The sequence below is a fragment of the Trichosurus vulpecula genome, chromosome 7 (assembly GCF_011100635.1).
Source record: "Trichosurus vulpecula isolate mTriVul1 chromosome 7, mTriVul1.pri, whole genome shotgun sequence".
Classification (NCBI taxonomy): domain Eukaryota; kingdom Metazoa; phylum Chordata; class Mammalia; order Diprotodontia; family Phalangeridae; genus Trichosurus; species Trichosurus vulpecula.
Genome location: NC_050579.1, coordinates 29,619,943 through 29,636,282, shown reverse-complemented (window position 1 = coordinate 29,636,282; position 16,340 = coordinate 29,619,943). Strand labels below are relative to the sequence as shown.

General features: G+C 38.0%; 1 protein-coding gene across 11 annotated transcripts in view; it reads right to left on the bottom strand.

Moving 5' to 3' along the window:
* Positions 1-14,990, bottom strand: part of NCOR1 (nuclear receptor corepressor 1) — a 182,735-nt gene extending 167,745 nt beyond the window's left edge. For 5 of the 11 annotated variants that reach the window (XM_036765740.1, XM_036765741.1, XM_036765743.1 and 2 more), the window contains exon 1: positions 14,865-14,988. The gene's annotated coding sequence lies outside the window, so the exon portion shown is untranslated. Of the gene's footprint in view, positions 1-14,864 lie in introns of all 11 variants that reach the window. The other 6 variants (XM_036765748.1, XM_036765742.1, XM_036765746.1 and 3 more) reach the window with 3 other exon arrangements.
* Positions 14,991-16,340: the final 1,350 nt, after the last annotated feature.

The window sequence follows — 16,340 nt, the reverse complement described above, 5'->3', positions numbered from 1 at the left end:
GGTGTTTGGGGTCTTGAGCACCCCTAAAAACCTATGGTTCCCTACCATCATCATTTTTCTTTAACGTCATCAGCACTAGTCATCATGTGTGTTGTTTTCCTGGTTCTGTTGACTTCCCTCTGCATTAATTCCTAAGTCTTCTCAAGCTTCTCTGAATTCTCCATCTTCATTCTGGGGGGTGCAGTAGTATTCCATTATGTTCACAGACCACAGACTGTTTAGCCATTTCCTCATCCATGGCCACCTATTTTCTTAACAATTCTCTGCTACCATAAAAATTGCTGCTATTGATATTTTCCTATACATATCCTGTCTTTCTGTGTGAGCTCCTCAGGGTATATGACCTACCAGTGGAATCTCTGGGTCAAAGGGCATGGCCATTTTAACCATTTTTAAAGCATACTTCCAGACTGCATACCAGAACTGTTAGAGCAATTCACAGCTCTATCAACAGTATATTCATGTGCCAGTCTTTCTCTACCCCTTCTTGGCCCTAACTGAGCAACATTTTCATCAAAAATTTGGCACTGAAAACATAAAAGTCATGTTGATTAAATACTCAGATAACACAAGTCTGGAAATAGTATCATAGGTGGTGAAATTAAAGTTCTAAATGATCACCAGGTTGAGTTAGGCTGAAACCAACAAGATGAACATGCAAAGGTCTGCACTTAGGTAAAAAAAGTCTGCACAAGTATGGAATTGGACAAGACTGGCTGCAGAGGCCATGCAGGCCAAGTCCCCAGGAGCCATTTGTGGCCAAGCAATCTATGTAGACCCTTAGGTTACATTCATGGAAATCCAAGTGAACACACTTAGGTCAGAGTAAGGAGTCTTCTAAGCTCCATTCCAAAAGCTTAAACAATGACAGCTTCATTAGACAAAAGTATCCAGCCTCCCACTAGGCTGTAAGACATGGTGGGGCCTTTGCTTATGACACCTTATTATTTCAGTCACCGCTTTAAAAAAAAACAACCAGTATTACACTCAGTTTGTTTTGCTGCTCTTAAAACAACTTTTGTCTATTTACAAAACTCAAACCCACCCAAAAGACCAAAGGCCTACTGTCACTGAAAATATGCAAGGACCCATACTGAAAAGAAATCCAAAAAGGTTTTGGGAAATAACATCCCTGGACCAACTGAACTTTATAAAGCCTCCCAATCAGACAGCACTTACAAGCTCAACTTAGTAGTTCACAACCCCTGAAATCTAGCCTCTCCAGGATGTACCCCAGACTTTTTTTTAACTATGCCCCAGAATCTTCTTCCCCCTGGACAGTCACTCCTGCCCTGAAGTTCCCAAACTGGCAGCATTCTGTGCAACCTCTCCCTCTGGTTGGATGGCTCCTCTCAGAACCTCCATCCAAAGAGGCCCCACAGGCCAGCCAGGTCTTCATCACTCTCCAGACTTTCTCTGTATTTTCTTCCCTCATTATACTGTAAATAAGCTCCCTGAGGGCAGAGACTAGATTTCTTTCCTAACTGTATCAGTAAAGGTAGCACACAGCACAGTGAGTGGCACAGTATGTTCTTAAGAAACACTTGCTGTCTGACTCTCCATGGAGCCCAGGTGAAGAGCTCTGGCTTCAAGTCTAGGCCCAAGTCCATCCCCCTGCCAAAACTTCCCTGATCCCCAAAGTCATACAGGATCTTTCCCTTCCATGGTCCTGCTGAGCATTCTGATTCTGCCTCTCCTGTCTCCTGTATTAGCTGGCTTCTAGAACCCCCTTCAAGAAGCAATTCTCCCTTCCTTGGGCCCTTTCCCAGGGCTTCGCCCCACAAGAATAGGTCTGAAGAAGGCCTTTCCTTGCTCTAGGGAGCTCCTCGAGATGAAAGTCTCTGTCCCAGTGCAGGTCTGTAAGAACTCTGAGCCTTGGACAATTGTCTTGGTGCTTGTCCACCTCTCAGGCTGCATATAGGGTTCTGGGGAATGCCAGCCTGCTTCACTCCCTTTGCTGCTCAGCCTATTTAGTTGCCCTACCACGAATGCCCAGGTCAAATTCAACACACCTTCCCAGGTTCAGCTCAAGCTCAACTGTACATACGAAGCCTTCCCTCACAAGAGTAAAAGTGATTTCTCATTCCTCTAGACTGCCAACTGCAAGTGCTATCTTAAAATTCACTTTCCATTGAAACAGTCTTTCACTGTTATTTAAATTTTCAGATGTGATTTCTCAATGACCTCCTAAGCTTAAGAGCAGGGACCATATCTTTTATTTTTCTGTACTTCTCCTGCTCTCTAACATAAAACCCAGATACAATATGATACACAGAGTAAATGCTCAAATCAGTAGCTGGTGAATTAATAAAATCTTTAACAAAAAATTAGGAAAATAAAATGCCCTGAGAACTATTAATTAATTTTACATGATAAATGTAAGTGTAAAATGTATATATCCTTAACTAATGCTTTCATATCCTTTTGGCAAAAGCAAAATTAGTGCCTGGGAGAAGTTGTAAAAGCAAAGTAGAATGGCAGCTAGGTGCCTCCTCCAACAAGTTATCTTCTCCTGCAGAGACCAAAGGAAAATAATAAAATCATGCCACCAAGAAATCTTCAAGGTCCAAGGGGCCTCACAGCCCCAGCCAATGGCCTCCTAGTTACCAAGGCCCAGAGAACACTGTCTGGCTTACTTAGGTAGTAACTGTAGTAGTTACGGCAGTTAGTAACAGACCTACTTCTAAAACCCAATCCGGGCTTCTCTCCACCAGGCCACAATATCTCTTAGCAAGGACTGGCCTAGCTATGTGCTTTGTCCATGGGACATAAGGAGGTCCATGTGACAAAAAGAAAGGTTCTTTTACCTTACATTGTATTCCTTTACTCACACTTACTAGTGAAAGACCAAGAAGCCTTACTGAGACAAGAGTAACAAGGGGAGGCTGTGTGGTGGAGGGAAAAGAATGTGGAACCGGGACTCAGAACCTGAACTCACCAGTCATTACAAGCCATGTGACCTAAGGTGAGACACTTAGACCTTGCAGGTTCAGAGAGGTTCAGAGCTCTAGAGCTCTGAAGAACCTTCCATCTGCAGATAAAGAAACAGAGGCCCAGAGAGGAAAAGTGACTTGGCCCCATCAGTCAGGCAAGCAAGCAATAAGCACTTATTAAATGCCTTCTGTATGCCAGGCAAGGGCTAAGCACAGGGAACACAAAGAGAGGCAAAAGACAGCCCCTGCCCTCAAGAAGTTCATCATCTAAGGGAGGAGACACATTGCAGAAAAATATAGACAGACAAGCTATATACAGGATAAATAAGAAATAACAGAAGGTTGGGAAAGGCTTCCTGTAGAAGGTGGGATTTTAGCATTTATCCAGTGCCTACTATGCACCAGGCACTGTGTTAAGTGCTTTTTACAAATATTATCTCATTTGACCTTCACAACAACTGTGAAAAAGGTGTAATTATCATCTCATACATAATAAGCAATATCCACAGTAAGAAGCAAGAGTGAGATTTTGAGCCCAAGGCCTCACATTCCAAATATGGCATTCTTTCTTTCCACTACCCCACACTGACTGCTGGATCTCAGTTTTTTCATCTCTAAGATGAAGAGGTTGAACCAGATGAGCTGTGAAGTCCTGCCAAAGCCCCTCCCACCACTAGAGCCGACTGTGATGTCAACAACTCATTAGCCCCGGTGTGTTTATGAAGATTTCGTGAAACATTTTATTTGGTCCAACAATCCTAAGAAACTTTAAAAATGCTAAAGATGTTCATAGCCTTTAACCCAGAGATCTGACTGCTAGACAATACCCCAGGGAGGGAAGGACAGAAAGTTTTAATAATCACCAAGATATTAACAGCCGTACTTTTTGTGATAGCAAAGAACTGGAAACAAAGGGGGCACCTATCGATTATAGAAATGCTAAGCAAACCATGGTACCTGAATGTGATGCAATATTACTAAGTCATAATAAAAAAAAGAACATGAAGAATTCAGAAAAGCCTGGGAACATATGAGATGGTGGCGAATGAAGATAACAGAACCAGGAAAACAATATATACAATGACTACTATGATATAAATGGAAGAAGAAAACCAAACCAAATAAACGTTGTGCAATTACGATTACCAAGCCTGGCCCGGAAGACAAGATGAAGAAAAGCACGTCCCTCCTTTCTTGGAAGAGTGGGGGAGAACACCGAGGCACAACACTTAACAGACTATTATAGAAGGCTTAGCTGGTGGTTACTTAGCTTTGCTGAACTACTTTAGCCCTTTTTATTCATTGTTACAAAGGATTGCTCCCTGAGTACAGTTGTGGGAGAGAAAGATTAAAAAATGAAGGTACTATCAAAGCAAAAGATATTAACTAATAAAATAATTTAACTTAAAATAAAATGTTTGAGCTGGACAAGGTTTTATGGGAGAAAAAAAATACCTCAACACTGCACTAGACTCTCACGTTATTGGTATAAGGGATGACTGGCTTCACATTTTATTCTCTCAAATACAAAATCAGCCTCTTGCCATTGTGTACAAATGACTTAGCATAACAATATGAGTTTAATATTTTATTTCCTTCTTAAATCTCCCACATAAGGATGTTAAGATCTTCATTCTTTCTAGGTTATACATCATAGGAAACTTATCTGTTACAGAGTAATGGCACCTCTCAGCCAGCTCTCTCTCACCAGGAATGCCTGGCTTTTAGCCTACTGTTGTCGTATAAAGCCAAAAATATATCTAGATGCACATGACCAGAGCTCTCTTTATTCATTCAGCAGACATTTATTAAGCATCTATGATATCTTGGGGGAGAAGTCAAAAATCCCCTTCACCTAGGAAAAGAATAATGCCTTTTACAAACAGCTGGTCTTTTCAGATAAGCAACTACATCAAAGGCTCAACGTAGATGAAGAAATCCAGCATTTCTCCAAAAATTAGAAAGCATCCTCTAAACAAAGCTAAGCTGATCACTGTATGTAGTAGCAATTTAGAATTGAAGATCCTTCCCACCCATTAATAGGCCATGTGACCTGCTTATGTCACAGGAAGCCTAGGTCACATGTGGTGGGTGGAGCTTTCTGGCAGGAAAAGGAAGTTGTGTCACAGGAAATGCTGTGTGTGAGAGAGAGAGAGAGAATGCCATTGTGCTGGAGAACAGTTATGGCTGCTAATGGTCACCATCATGATGGTTAGAACAGAACAAACTGTGGTAGATGTACTGTGAGTTTGTTTTGGGGAAGACCCCAGCAGCGGGGGGTAAGAGAGGTTTTGGGATGACAAGGCTCCATGTTGTGATACCATGTTTTAAGTTCCTTGCTGTTATGATAAAGTGGGCTAACTAGCTGTGGGATATGGTTCTCTGGTGTCTGAATAAATGTTATACTTCTTTTACCTTCTACATGGAGAGTTTCTCATACTTTGCAATACAGAACTACACAGGCATAGTCATGACAATCGTTGATGTTGTGTTTATTGCCTTACTGATACACTGTACAACTGATCTGATAGACAATACTGATTTGATAGACAATACTGACTTTTTAAAAAGGGGGAAAAATTATTCTGCAACAGTGCAGGCAGTAGACAGATGTATGCATGAAAGTCACTAGTCTTATAAAAGCTAATATTAAGTGAGGGAGGTCAGCCGAGCCGAAAGGAGACAAGCGCTTGCACCTCAAATAATGAAAAGCAATGCCCAGAAACCAAAAACAGTTCATTTCTTTTCCCTAATTGGAGAACAGGATTTAACCAGACTGACACTACAGAAAACACTGACATTACATTCCAACTTCACCAAACAGAGCTTATCTTTGATTCCACAGTCATACTTTCATGACACTTTAAAAATAATCATGGGTGAGGAAGACTCCTGCCACAAAGAATTATTCTCCCTTTCAGAGATAGAGTAGCTTTGAAAAGTAGCAGAGTGTAGTTGGTGAAATGTTCAGGCTTGGAGTAAGGTGCCTACCTCAAACCCTACTTTCGCTGGGTTATCATGGGCAAGTGTACCACCTTTCAGAGCCTCAGTTTCTTCACCTGTAAACTGGGACTAAAATACAAATTCCTGCTGTTGCTTTCTAGTGTCCCTAGCAAAGCTCAAAAATGATGACAGTAAGGGAGAAACCCCTCCCCCTCTGGTAGAACACCTTCAAATCAAAGACATACATGTTGCTAGGGCTTATCTACATCTCTCAATCTGCTCAATTTGACAATGAAAATTTTTCCCATTTTTTTCTGCCCTGTCAGAACATTACACAACTCTTAACATCTCCCTTAAGAGATGTATACATAATGTCTAATACTTTATGAGAAAAGCTAATTATAGGAAACGAAAAAAATATATAATAAATGTTGCAGTGGAACCACAAGATTCAAAATGTGATTATACATTTCTTAAATAGAAACAGTAAATTTTAGCACTTTACATTAAAGTAACTGTCATTCTTATTCTCTTCAAAAATATAGAAATTTTTTATTCTGACTATATTTATAACCCAGAAAATAAAATCAGAAATAAATTTTCAACATCACCCAAGTTCAGAACCGAATTGCAAATTTCTGATTCTAATAAAGATTCTTCTAATCAACACTCAAAGCCATAAACACTATAGAAAGAAAAGTATACACTGTGCCTTTTACCACCTATGGGTGATCATTTAACTGAATTACAGAGATGCAAAAGTGGATTTTAATCATCATCCATGCAGATGTCACCTAAAAGAATGGAATTACTATCATCGAGATGGAGAACATCAATAAGAGAAGTGACAACATTACCTTTCATCAAGTTGTTCCCATTTATAGTCAGCTCTGCATTGGGGGGGTGAGGGGGGAGAAGGGGTGTGTTGGAGGAATATCTGGGTTTTCTGAATCTGAGCCCTACAGAGGAGTAAATTTTAACCTCTCCACTGCTAACACTCATTTCATAACCAACTGTTTTGCTAGACAACAATTCCAATAAAAGATGGAATGTAAATAACACAAAAAACAAAGTAATCTACTGAATTAATAAAACAAAAAACTATTCCTTTAAAAAGATTAAGAGAAACCATTAGTTATTGATTTTTAAGAGGAAAAAAACTGAGGATAACTAGATTACTAAAATAAAAAGGAGGAAAGGGAAATTCGCAACAAATGAGGAAATTTTAGAAACTATTACGCAATTATTCTGCCAACAAAACTGCAAACTTAAGATGGGAAAAGGTTTACAAAAAAAACCCTACACCTTAAAAGAACAAGAAATAGATCATTTAAACATTTCAATTTCAGAAAAAGAAATTAAACAAAATAAAAATTAACTCCCAAAGGAAAAAAAAAATCCAAACTAAGATGGATTTAGAAATGAGTAAATCATTCAAAAACAATTAGCTCCAATATTACATAAATGATTCTCAAAAAGAAGATGGAGGACAACACAGGCAAATAACTAATACCATCCAAACTAGGGAGAGAGAAAAACAAGAAAAGCAGTTATACATCAGTATCACTCCTGAATACATTTAGGTACAGGATCTGAACTCCAGAACCAGAAGGCACCCTGAAGGCCATCTAGTCCAAACCCCTCATTTTAGAGATAAGAAAACTGAAATCCAGTGAGGATAAGTAATAAGGACTAACATTTATTAAGCATCTATGATGTGCCAAGCACTACGCTAACGCTTGTTAGCGTAATTTGATCCTCACAACCCTTTGAAGTAGATGATGTTATTATCCCCAATTCACAGTTGTACAAACTGAGGCAAACAGTGGTTAAATGATTTGCCCACAGTCACACAGCTAGTGACTTGTCCAAAGTTACAAAAGTAGTGTCAGAGGTGGCATCTGAACCGAATTCCTCTGACTGAAGAGAGTTTTTTTTTTTTCACTCTGATATCTCCTTGAGGTTGCAGCAAAAAGATTTATATCACTCAGGAATGCAGAGGTGATTTGGCATTAGGAAAACTATAAATATAAGAGCATATAAATAAAACTTTTTTCAAGTCACAAAATCATATCAATAGATGTAGAAAATGCCTTTGACAAATTACAGCACTCATTTATATTAAAAATACTAAAGAGAATAGGAATCAATTGACCTTTCTTTAATATGGTAAATATTATCTATCTAAACCAAGAGCCAACATTATATGGATGAAAAAACACTAGAAGTCTTAAAAAAAAATTTTTTTTGTCATGTTAACAAAAAATCAATGATCACATACAAATACTGAAGTATACAAACAAAAACTAGAAGCATTTCCAGTAAAAACAAGTTAAAGCAAGGATCCATTGTCATCCTTTAACAAAGTTTTAGAAATGCTCATTCTGGCAGTTAAGAGAAGCAAAACAAATTGAGGAAATAAGGACCAGCAAAGGAGGAAAAATTAGTCAATCCTCAACATTTGTGCACTTAACTTTCAGCAACTTCAAGAATTCACATGATTTTATTCATTTCCACATTGGCAAACTTGCACATTTGCAGCTATGCACAGTAGAGAAAAAATGAAAGGCATGAAGCCCACAAATCTGTGGAGAGTCTGGTTTCCTACTAGGCGCTTCACTGGTCTTTTTTCACCTCCCACTGTAAAGAGCTCCCAAGTTATTCATTTATTTTCACTGTGTGCCTTTAAAACTCAAGTCTTATGCTACAATTATGCCCCCAAAATATGGTACAAATCCTTTGAGCTCTAGTGTGCAAAGTCAGTAATGTGACTCAGTGAGAATAAAGGTGTTAGATAAACTTCGCTGAAATGTCTACAGTAAATGTTGGCCCAATGACCAGAAGCCAGAGACATTGAGGCATCAGCAGCCTCAAGGTTAAATGACTACTTGCCTCTGCTATGCTCTCCTACTCCAAGACCCTTAAGAATCTCAAACCGTGCACAAAGCAGACCTTGCTGATAGATTACTTCAAGCTGGTGCATCCTTTACAATCTCCAAAGCCATTCACTAGCCCATGAAGGACAGAAGTAATGTTGAGGCTGGTCTGGACTGTTCCGTCAGCAGCAAGTAAGGTCCCAGTGCCCTCTCCCTTAGTTTTCAAAGGACAACCAAGGTGGGGAAATTTATAGCAGTATAGTATACAGTACAATACCCTCAAACCGTCATCTGACACAGTGGAAAGTAAGATTCCGGCTTTAAAAAGTTTTAGTTTTAAGAATTTTACTTGCTGTACAGTACTTATGGGACAATAGATTTCATGTATTATGAAAAGTGAACATTGTCAGAAATAAATTTTTTCTATTGAGATGTTAGCATCAAAGGTCACAGAATCCTAGTGAATTACTAGCAAGAAAAAAATCTTTTACATGTTGCCAACCTTATTTTGTGGACTTCATTTTATGGGTTATTTCATGGCTACTGTGTTAGGAAAAGCACATATTATCAGAATTAATGTTTTGTTATAAAGAACTGTATTCAGAAAAGTATTTTTCAACAGCTTTCACAAAGGTACAGTACATAATTTTCCAGGAACATCATATATGTGAAACTTGAAGATTGACTGTATATCTCTTCATAGATATTATATGATGGTTTATTTAGAGAATTAGAGGTTCAATTAAAAAAAATCATTAAAACAATTACTAACTGCAGTAGAAGAGCAGAATACAAAATAATCCCACAAAAAACACCTATCTATAGATAACAAACAAAACTCAGAATGAGGAAACAGAAAAATTCAACATGCATATATATCGGGGAGTGAATCTACTAAGATGTACTCAAAATATGCCATAAAAACACTCTACAGAAATAATGGAAGTCTTAAGTAATTGGAGGGAGAGTAATTGTTCATAGTTGAGCCATGTCAATAAAATCAAAATAATAATAGTACTTAAGCTAACTTAGAAATTTAACCAAGAGATCAGTTTATAGAATTAGGCAAATTAACATAATTTGAACAGAGAAAGAAAAGATAAAGAATCTCAAGAGAAATATTTTTTAAAGAATGAAAGAGGCCTAGCATTACCAGAATCCAGAGTAATCTATAAAGCAGCAATCATAAAAACCAGTACAAGTTTAAAAAGTAATCTATAAAGCAGTAATCATAAAAACCAGTATAAGTTTATACTAAAGTATAAACAAAAGAGTTGATAAATACAATAGAGTAGGGAAGGAAGACCAGAAACAACCAAAGACAAAAACTGGTAAGAAATATGGAAAGCAGTCTGGCAGAATTTAGACCCACCACATTTTGCAACACATGCCACAATAAGTTTCAAGTGGATACCTGGTCTAAATATAAAAGGTCACAATCATTTAAAAACTAAATGAAAATGGAAGTACACATCTTATACAACTATGGCAAGGGAAAGAATTCTTAACTAAACCAGAGATAAAAATGATCAAATGAGATAAAAGGGAAAATTTTAATTACATAAAATTGAAAAGGTTTTGTATGAACAAAATCAACATAGCCAAATTGAAAAGAAAAGCAGTTAACTGGGAAAAATATTTGTGGTAAATCCCTTTCATAAAGGCCTGCTATCCAAGGTACATAGGGATCTGACATAAATATGTAAGAACAAGTACCATTTCCCAATAAACAAAAAATGCAAACAGGAAAAATCTAAACTATTCTCAAACATTTGAAAAAAAATTACAAATCACTAACAAGAGAAATGTAAATTGAAATAACTCTGAGGTTTTACCACATACCATTAATCAAGTAGCCAAAGATGACAAAAGACAAACATGGTGAACACAGGAGGGCTTTGGGAATGCAAGCACAGGAAAGTTTTTCTAGCGATGTTGCAAATTGGTCTCTGGTGAACAATTTAGAACGACACCCAAAAAGTCACTAAAAATCTATACAGCCTTTGACAAAGCAATACATTTAGATGAGAAAGGTCTTATACAGGATATACATATATTTATAGCAGCATTTTTGGGGGTAGTAGCATAGAACTGGAAAGAAGGTATGTACCTCTCAAGTGAGGAACGGCCACAGAAAACGTAACCTCTGAATGTATTGACATACAATTGCAAATTAAGAAATGAAAAATATGAAGAATCCAGAGAAATGTGGGAGACTTGTATGAACTGGTGGCAGAAATAAGCAGAAACAGAACAATTCACAAGATGACCATAATGATGTAAAGGAAAACACTGAAAGACTTTAATCAATGCAGTGACCAACCATGACTTCTCAAGAATGAGAGGAAATGCCTAACTAAAGGTGCAAAATGGGGCAGATGCTTTCAGAGGTGGCCAATGGGTGTGTTTTGCTTAACTATACTTGTTACATGGAAAAGGTCTATTGGAGCATGACAAATTAGTAGGAAACGATGGTAATTTTTTTTAAAAAGGAACATCAACCTCGCTTGTTTTAAATTGCTGCTTTAGAAGTTTTTGAAATAATAAAAATTGGATTGCTAGTACTACAGAGTCCCCCATTACCAAAATATAATCATGATTTTGCAACATCGTGTTAAATATTATTATCTGAGTTAATCAATTCCTAAAGCAGCCAGTTGGATAAATGGCATTGTTTTAAACTAGTTGTAAACACCTTCTAAAAGTCTTACTAGTACATACTAATGACAAAACTACACAAAGAGATTAATTAAAATAACGATTTGATGCTTGCATATCACTGCCAAGTTTTCCTAGAAGTGAATTTAAGGGAGGAAAGAACCATCCAGCAATGAAGTTAAACCCCACCATTTATAGACGGTCTTAAAGAGAGGAAATTTCAGAGGTACGCATCTTAAGTGAAGCAGACTCAGAATAAACCACACTCTACAGGGTTTTGGAATGTTTTCTATGTCATGGACCCTCTTGAGCAGTCAGGCAAAGCTTATGGACCCTTCTCAGAATGTTTTTAAATACACAGAATATATAAAATTATAAGGGCAACCAATTATATGGAAATAGTTATCAATCCCCCAAACAATCCAATCTCCCAAGGTCCTTTAGGCCAGGTTATGATCCAAAACTAGATCAGGTTTCCTGCCTTTGCCCTAGTTTGGGCTCCAGAAATCGAGGTTAAGTAGTATTATTCTGACTAAATTCTCTTCCGTAAAACCCAGAAATTTTCACTAAATTGAAACTATCGAAGTTTTTTTTGTGCAATAAATTGAAATATTTTTCTCCTTTTTTGGAAAGATTGATATGGAACTCTGGTTTTCAGTTTGTTTGATAGTATCACCTCCTCAGTTTAAACAAAAATATCTACCTCTTCAATCTGGACCAAGTGATCCTGAACGGGTTAGGGAAATCCACCTCTATGCAGTGATTCTAAGACAATATTGTGAGTGTGTGTGTCTATGTTAGGCGTAGGGAAGATATGGACAAGGAAAGCTAGACCACTTTTAAGCTCCTAGAATAAACCTTCACAGCGTAGTTTTGTTATTTAATGAGTACAACAGGGAAGCCAGGAGCGCTGGCCCTGGAGTCAGGAGGACGTGAGTTCAAATCTAGCCTCAGACACATGACACACTTGCTAGCTGTGTGACCTCGGGCAAGTCACTTAACCTCAACTGCCCTGCCTTCCCCCCTCCAAAAAAAAATTTAATTAGTACAAAATGTTCCAAAGTTAAAAAAAAATGCCTTTTGTATAATCTATACCTGTTCCCCAGCTTTGACACTCATAGAGTATAATGCATTTAGAATTTTTAAATTTAAACTATCAAATACAAAACCAAAGGCCTCATTAGTAGTAGCTGGTGAACCTAAAATGAGACCTTACATGACAGGGACTATTTCAGGTAATCAGACCAAATGGAATATACTTAACATGACAGATACTAAGACAAGTGACCTGGGTTCACACCGCAGCTCTACCTCTACTTAGTAGGGACCTTGGACAGTCCCATCACCTTTTCTGGTCAATGGGACTAATGAGCCCAGACTTTTATAATCTCGAATTACACTGTTCTGCAGATCAAATGAGACAATATACATCCAGGTGCTCTGAACAGTATGTAGCACTCAAGAGACATAAGCTAGTATTATTAAGATGTGTACTAAGGGAGAAAGGTGTGGAATGCTGGGGGAAAGGACAAGCAAGTTGGTATTGTGAATATATAAGTTTTGTCTCAAGCGTCAAACTGACAAGTCCTACAAAGGGGTGGTGATGGAGGCAGTAAAAAGCCACAAAAAAAAGAAAGAAAAAGATTAACCACAACCCTACACGTTGAACTACAAAGAGACGACCCAATAGTACCAACCCAAAAGACTCAATCTCCAAAACATCTATGTTCCATTGGCCCAGGTATTCTCTTAACATGCCTAACAACTAAAGGTTAGATCATCAATATCACTTATTTTCTTAAGGTAGCTCTAATGACTGTATTACACAAATTTTTTCATTCATTCACTAGTACTAATTCATTTTGCACTAGGATACATGATGATACATTAGAAGAATCAACTGTCAGAAATAAAACCTGGAAACTCTAATTATAAGAGCCAATTTTCCAATGTTCAATCCAAAATCTGCCATCCCATCTCTCCTCCCTTTCACTGCCAAACTTCTAGAAAAAGTCATCAAAATCATTCTATGAATCAATAATTCACCAATTACAAACAAAATAAAAACCACTACCACACTCAGATTTTAACTAAGCTCTGCTTGGTACCTTTCTTCAGTTTTAGCAGATTAACTTTCCCTTCCTCTTTTACTGAAATCAGCCCACCGGATGTGAGCACCCCCGATCCCCAAACCTCTCTGTATCTTTGTCCCATCGTAGAAGAAATAGGAAGTGCCTCCTTCTTCCCCAGTTATCCCTTCCTACTGTGTTATTTGTCCATTCTGGTGCTTAGAGCAGTCTCCTGGCTCTTTCCCTAGCATCCATCCAATGGCCTAGTTAGGCTTTGTCCTCTGACTATCCTTGTTCCTCTCTGCTCCTGCTTTCTAGGATACTGCATTCTCCTTGAATTGGGCCTACCTCTGTGAGATCTCTATTAGATCCTTAAAGTAGGTGTTCTCCAAGGCTGTTTGGTCCCCATCCTGATAATCTCTTTCTTGATGTTCCTGTCACATAACATCCCATCTCTCATCTCCAAGCATTTTTTCTGGCCGTTCCTCATGCCTGGAATACTCAGCCTCCCTCCTCAATCTCACCTCCTATAGCTTCCCTGGTTTCCTTCAGCTAAAGATCTCCTTCTGCCAGAAGTCTTCCCCAATCTCAGTGCCTTCCCTCTGTGATTATTTCCAATTTATCCCATGTGTATCTTGTTTGTAAATAGTTGTTCACAGGTTGTTCCCTCCAATAGAGTGTGAATTTTTTAAGGCAGGGACTGTCTTTGCCTTTCCTCGTATGCCCAGCACATATTAAGTGCCTAATAAATGCTTGTTCCTACTCAGGGTCACAGTGTCTAAGGCAGGACTGGAGCGGTCCAAATCAGACACTCTACCCAGGATGCCACCTTGCTATCTTGATGGAAAGAATAAAAAATGGAAACTGAATGCTAGGTGATGATAATGACTAAATTTGGCCAGAGGAAATAGATGAGAAAATGCACCTGTCCTCTTCTTTGCAGAGGAGGGGGACTACGGTTATAGAACACTATACATACTGTCAGACATGGTTGATGTGTTGATTAATTTTGGGTTTTTGGGGGGTATTCTATTTTTTTAAATCAAGAACGGACTAGTGGGTAGGGATGACATATTCGGAAAAGAAAGTGATGTTAAACAAAAGATAATTCCTTTCAAAGGTGTTTTTTAAATCGATGCTTTGAAAATCCAAACCTTTTAGATATCACACTCCTAATGGGTTGGGGTTTTTATTTTGTTAAGAGTAATTTGTCAACTTAACAGATGGAAGCAGCTTAAAGCTGAGACTTTTAGTTGATACAGCTTATATTTGCTTTGATCATATGCTCACTAATATTTACGGTTAATGTTACATATAAAATACAATTTTAAAAATCATATTTAAATACAGCTTTTCAGGAGGACATTGCATAAATCAAGACTCACCTGTAACTCCTTGCAAAAGAAGATGCTCATAATCAGCAGCAAAAGTCATTAGCATAGAAGTGGAACACCGACGCTAAAATGTGTTCCTCTAGTCTTTCTTTTGATTAAAATTTCTGTGAATCTGTGTGTGTAAACCCTCTGACCACAGGCTTATCCGTATTTCTTCTGTACTCTAAACTAGAGGGCAGAAGAGGTTACAGTTATATTGATTAGCTGAAGTCACTGCTGAGTCATTTCAGTCATGTCCCACTCTCCATGACCCCATCTGGGGTTTTCTTGGCAAAGATACTGGAGTGGTTTGTCACTTCCTTCTCTAGTTCGTTTGAGAGACGAGGAAACTGAGGCAAACAAGGTAAAGAGACTTAGCCAGGGTCACAGAGCTCATGGGTGTGTGAGGCCAGATTTGAACTTAGGAAGAAGAGTCTTCCAGATATCAGGCTCAGCACCCTATCCACTCTATCCACCTAGCTACCCTTAGTTGAAGTAAATGAGTCAAACTGGCTTAGTCACCATTTCTCAAAGTGCAAAGATAACCGGATTTAGAGTCAGCAGACTAGAAAAAAGAGATAATCAAAAGCCAAGTTGCATGCTCAACATTGCTACTAGTCACCACCTAAAACACATATGGGTTAGTTGTTCCATTAATAAGAAAAATAAATAAGAAAAATAAGAGCCTTTGGGGATTATCTTCGAGTCTGGTAGATGAGAGAGGAGGAATCAACAGAGTCTGTCAGTAAAGATGACATCTATTTTCTGTGGAACCAACCATAGGCTCCAAGGTATTCACAGCAGCCAAGAACCATAAGCTTGGCATGGCACTCTAGGCAACTCTAAAAATAAAATACATATCTAAAGGTCAACTTTTCCAGGAAACATTAACTCAATGCTATGATCTGACTTGATATCACTTAATACATTAGATGTTTATCTGTAACAATAATATAACAGAAGAAAAAGAACATCCACAGGAGCACAGATGACCACCCTAAACACATCTGTGTAGGGTAGAGGAAGGCTGTAAGAACAATGTGCTAGAACAAATTGGCTTTTAAAGTTTTTTTAACCATAATTCATTACAGTACAGGATTTAACAATCAATACTACCTAGAATGACACTTTCTTTTTTTATTTTAAAAGGGTATTCCCCATCACTGACTGTATGAGGCAATATTTCTGGTACACATTTAATTTTTGTTTTGTTTTGTAGAGGTCTATCAACGAACACAAGATACTTTGCATACAAATGAACACTATGTCTCATAACAGTGGACTGAAAATACAAACACTATGATAAATAATGTGTATATATTTGTTCTATTTCATCAAGACTACTATGAACTTTCTGTTTAAATTGCGTTTTGGTGATTTCCAAGAACTACCCTCACCATTAAGCTGCTACTTGCAGTTCATCTTAAATAACCATGCACTAGGGCAAGAGTTCTCCAAGGACAGTTTTCCACCCCACTGGGGGTTCCT